A 5171-nucleotide genomic window follows, 5' to 3' on the forward strand; every position below is an offset into this window, starting at 1 on the left:
CATCCCCCAGACTCGCAGAGGTCTGCCGACCCTTCCTGCCACAGGCCAGGACGTGACATTTTTCTACCCACATTACGACAGTGGCCCCTCACTGGCTCTCCCGGCCCCTGCCCTCTTCTAGCCACCATGCCCTCCTTACACTGGTCTGCAAACGTGAGCTAATATTGTAGAAATAAGACCAATCTCTGAAATCCTAAAATAGGGCTTTGGGGCTGGACAGATGGCTCAGCTGTTAAGAGCGCTGGCTGCTCTTCCAGAGGACCAGGATTCAAGTTCCAGCACCCAAAGGACACTGCATAACTTTAACTCGATCCCAGGGGATCCAATGCCCTCTTCCGGCCTTTGTTGGTACTGCATACACATGATACACATACATCCAGGCAAGCCCCCCATACACATAATGTGAGGGCTAAAAACTAAGATGCTAAATATGGCTTTTCACTATTTACTGAAAAACTGCAGAGGAAAAAATTTAAAAAGCATAACTAGCCAGGCAGTGGTGGCGCACACCTTTAATCCCAGCACTCAGGAGACAGAGGCAGGTGGATCTCTGTGAGCTCGAGACCAGCCTGGTCTACAAGAGCTAGTTCCAGGACAGGCTCCAAAGCTACAGAGAAACCCTGTCTCTAAAAAAAAAAACAAAGCAAAACAGTCCTTTTCCGAGTCGTCGCCAAGATGGCCGAAGTGGAGCAGAAGAAGAAGCGGACCTTCCGCAAGTTCACCTACCGCGGCGTGGACCTGGCCCAGCTGCTGGACATGTCCTATGAGCCGCTGATGCAGCTCTACAGCGCCAGGCAGAGACGACGCCTCAACCGCAGCCTGCGGCCGAAGCAGCACTAGCTGCTCAAGCGCCTGAGAAAGGCCAAGAAGGAGGCGCCGCCCATGGAGAAGCCCGAGGTGGTGAAGACCCACCTGCAGGACATGATCATCCTGCCCGAGATGGTGGGGAGCATGGTGGGCGTGTACAACGGGCAAGACCTTCAACCAGGTGGAGATCAAGCCGGAGATGATTGGCCACTACCTAGGCGAGTTCTCCATCACCTACAAGCCTGTAAAGCGCGGCAGGCCCGGCATCGGTGCCACCCACTCCTCCCGCTTCATCCCCCTCAAGTAGCTGTGGCCAATAAAGACTCATGTTCAGTCAAAACAAAACAAAACAAACAAAAAAAGCATAACTAGCCATGCCTTCACCCCAGTCAAGGAGTTATACGGATGTTCTTCAATATATAATATGCCCCAGGACTGTCCCTACCTTCCATAAATTACTTATTCTGAGGCCCACAGGAGAAAGATGGCCAACAGTAAGAATATAAATGTATAGAGTATACTTGAATAGATTGCACTTGGGAAGTGGAGCCAGGAGTGACATGGCTGGGTGGAGAGAGGAATGTAAGGTGGAAGGAGACAGGAGGCAGGGGAGTCTGAGGTTTGGTGGAGACAGATGGAGTCTGGAGACGCAGTCTGAGGACAGGATTGCCCCTTCTGTCTGAGCCTTGGTAGAGATAGAAGACCTCGCTAGTGGCTGGCTGCTCTGCTTCTCTGATCTTCAGCATTAACCCCTATATCTGACTCTGGGTTTTATTATTAGAATTCATGCTACAGATTGCATCTTGTGTTTGCATGTATTTTGAAAATGCATGTGTGTTTTGTGTTGTAAGGTATATGTATTATATGCATACACATTAGGTTCCTCCCCACCCCCAGAGCTGCTAGAACTCAGGGCATTTGCACATTGCTGGGTAGACACTTTACTTCTGAGGTGCAAACCTAGTCAGGAAAAGATTTAAGTAATTTTTTTGAGGATTGGGGTGAGACAGGGTTTCTCTGCGTAGCCCTGGCTATTCTGGAACTCAGAGATCCACATGCCCCTGCCTCCCAAGTGCTGGGGTTAAAGGCATGCACCACCACTGCCAAGCTAAATACATGTTTTTAAAACAAGGAGAGTCACAGTTAGCAAGGGGACCAGCACTCTGAGGCAGATTAGCATTTGTTCCCCAGGAGGGAAAGAAAGGCCACAGAAGGACAACTTCCCTCAGAATCCTACAAGCTGCGTTTTCAGTTCCTAGGCACAGAATCCACAGACCTGACCTCGCATGAGCTTAACAGCCTGCTGGAACCAAAGCCCGACACAAAGGGCTGGGGACACTGGACATCACCAAGGTGAACCACAAGCAGGACCGCTGCTCCCCCCTTTACAGCCCTTGTCCCAGCTCCCCTGGCCCACGCCACTTACCTTACCTTCGCTGCAGACCAGAGCTCATTCTAGCTTGCCTCCTGTCCTCTTTGACAGTTGACAAAAATGCTCTTTGTGGAGAAACTAAGAGTCTTGATTTGGGCTTCTGTGTGTCCGGCATAGCAGGCTCAGTAACAGTTCTGGGACTGGGGGTGGGGGTGGCTCAGCCTGTGAGACACTTCCTGAGGTGACAGGCCCGCTCACGTTCCCAGCCCCCGTCCTCCATGGTTTTTCAAGACACCAACTTTTATTGTATGGCTTTGGGAATTGAGCCCAGGGCTCTGTGTGCCATAGTTGAGTGTGCTGCCAGCGAAGTTCATGCCAAGCCCTTGGATTTTTTGAGTGGGGGGTCTTACTATGTAGTCTAAATTGGCCTGGAACTCCTGACCCACCCTCTGCTTGCTCTGCCTCTCAAGCGCTGGGACTATAGATGCACACCACCGTGCCCTGCCAAGTTTTCACTTATGGAACAGGAAATGGATTCCCGGCATGACCTCTGTGGCCCTCACGCCTTCCCCCTCCTCTCTGCTCCTGTGTTCCAGGCACACGGATGGACTCCCAGATGAACCTGTCTCCCCAACCCCATGGCCTTGCACAGACCTCAGACACCCTTAGCTGTCTGTCTGTCATTCCCTACCTAATCTATCCCTGAACCCAGACTTCCGACTTCTCTGTAGGTGTCTCAGATACCCCACTCCACCTTCCCTCAGGCAAAAGAAGTCTGACTATTCTTTGCCCCTACCCATTACAGGATGGAGACTTTAAGAACTTTTGTTTCAAAACAAAAAACAAAAAAAAAAAACCTTGCTTAATAAACATTCAGATCTGTCATCTCACCCAGATAAAAGAGGTGAGTGGATGCGAGATGGGTCTCTGTTGCTCATACCGGCCACAGAAACCCCTGGGCTTCCGGAATCCTCTGCCGCAGCCCGCAGCCTCCAGAGTAGCTGGGATTGTAGCTGTTCTTAACCAAACACAGTTTCCAGTCTATTTTTGTTTTTATGAGGCAGGGTCTTACTATGTTGCCCGGGTTGGACTTGAACCCCCGTTCTACTGGTCACCTTTATCATTATGACTAATACGCAAAACAGGAGAAAAGACCTCCGCACCTGGTTTCAGCCTGCATCTCTTGCTCCAGTCGCTGCTGGCCTGCAGTGGGGCAGTGTTACACAGAAGAGCGTGCCCAAGAGCTCAGCTTACCTCATGGCAGCAGGGAGCAGAGAGAGGAAGCCTAGGCACCCAGGGTCCTTGTGTCTTCCAAGGGCACGCATCTAAAGGTTCCTAACCCTCCCCAGGTGCCAAAAGCTGGGACCTAGGTGCCTCGAGCTCTTAAAGTGACCACAACTGTGCCACATTCAGACACGCCCACTCAGAGTCAAACAGCTGCACCTGGGCTCAGGCAAGTGCCTGGCCTCAGCTTCTCATGTACATGGGACTATAGGTGTGTGTAGTAACGAGGAACGGCGGTAGGCCCTGTCCTGCCACCCGCTAGTTTAACCCCCGAAATAACCACACGGAAATTGTATTAATTAAATCACTGCCTGGCCCATTATTTCTAGCCTCTTCTCGGCTAACTCTCACATCTTGATTCAACCCATTTCTAATAATCTGTATGTCACCCTGAGGTCATGGCTTACCAGGAAAGATTCAGCACGTCTGACCTGGCGGCTGGCTCCATGGCGGCTCTCTCTGGCTGCCTTCTTCCTCCCAGCATGCAGTTCTGTCTTCCCCGCCTATCTAAGTTTCTGCCCTATCAAAAGGCCTAGGCAGTTTTTTTTATTCAACCAATGAAAGCAACACATAGAAAGAAGACCCTCCTACACCAGGTGTGCGGCATCAGACCTGTCCCAAATGGCTGGTTTTAAAGCCTCTTTTTTTCCCATTATTCTTAAAGATTTTTATTGTTTTTAGCCATGTGTCTGTATCCATGCACGTGTGTGCAGGTGCCCTCAGAGAGCAGAGACTTCAGATCCCCCAGAGGGGCAGTTACAGGTGGCTGTGAGGGGCCTGAGTTAGGTCTGGGGACTGAACGCAGGTCCCAGCAGCAAGCATTCTCAACTGCTGAGATTTGACTTTTAGAGTGACGGAGAAAGCTGAACTCCCTTCTGTCTTTCTCTACCACACAGTCTGTCCTGTCATTATTCTGCATCTGTGGAGGACGTTACAATTGACGGACCAACACTGACGCTCCTTCCTGCCTGCCTTTCTTTGTTTCTTCCTTTCCTTCATTTTAATTATTGATTAATTGATCTTTTTAAGACTTCTCTGTGTAGCCCTGGCTGTCCTAGAACTCACTCTATAGACCAGGCTGGCTCTAACTCATAAATCCGCCTGCCTCTGCCTCCTAAGTGCTGGGATTGAAGGTGTGCAGTACCACTGCCCAGCCTTCCTTTATTTTTAGACAGGGTCTCATGTGGCTCCATCTGGCTTTAAACTCACTACGTTTCTGAGCACGCCACCACACCTGGATTATGCCGAGCCAGGGACTGAACCCAGGACTTCAGGAATTCTACCAGCTGAGCCATACCACCAGCTCATACTAAACATTATTAACTAAAGTCCAGAGCTTAGGGCTGGAGAGATGGCTCAGAGGTTAAGAGCATTGCCTGCTCTTCCAAAGGTCTTGAGTTCAATTCCCAGCAACCACATGGTGGCTCACAACCATCTGTGATGAGGTCTGGTGCCCTCTTCTGGCCTGCAGGCATACACCCAGACAGAATATTGTATACATAATAAATAAATAAAATATAAAAACAAATAAAAAGAAAAGAAGTACATGAGAAAAGTTCTCCTAAAATAGTCCAGAGCTTACATCAGGGCTCACGGTACCGTATGGGTTTTGAGCACTGTTCAATGGCATGTATCCACTATTACCAGAAAGGACAGCTTCATTGTCCCAACAGTGCCCTAAATGCCAACTACTAACCCTCCTCTCCAT

General features: G+C 50.0%; 1 pseudogene; it reads left to right on the top strand.

Moving 5' to 3' along the window:
- The first annotated feature begins 675 nt into the window (after nucleotides 1–675).
- Nucleotides 676–1114, top strand: LOC126507528 (40S ribosomal protein S15-like; annotated as a pseudogene).
- Nucleotides 1115–5171: the final 4057 nt, after the last annotated feature.

Source organism: Alexandromys fortis, unplaced genomic scaffold, assembly GCF_014885135.2.
Source record: "Alexandromys fortis isolate MF-2015 unplaced genomic scaffold, M_Fortis_MF-2015_v1.1 scaffold_70, whole genome shotgun sequence".
In the NCBI taxonomy this organism is placed as follows: Eukaryota; Metazoa; Chordata; class Mammalia; order Rodentia; family Cricetidae; genus Alexandromys; species Alexandromys fortis.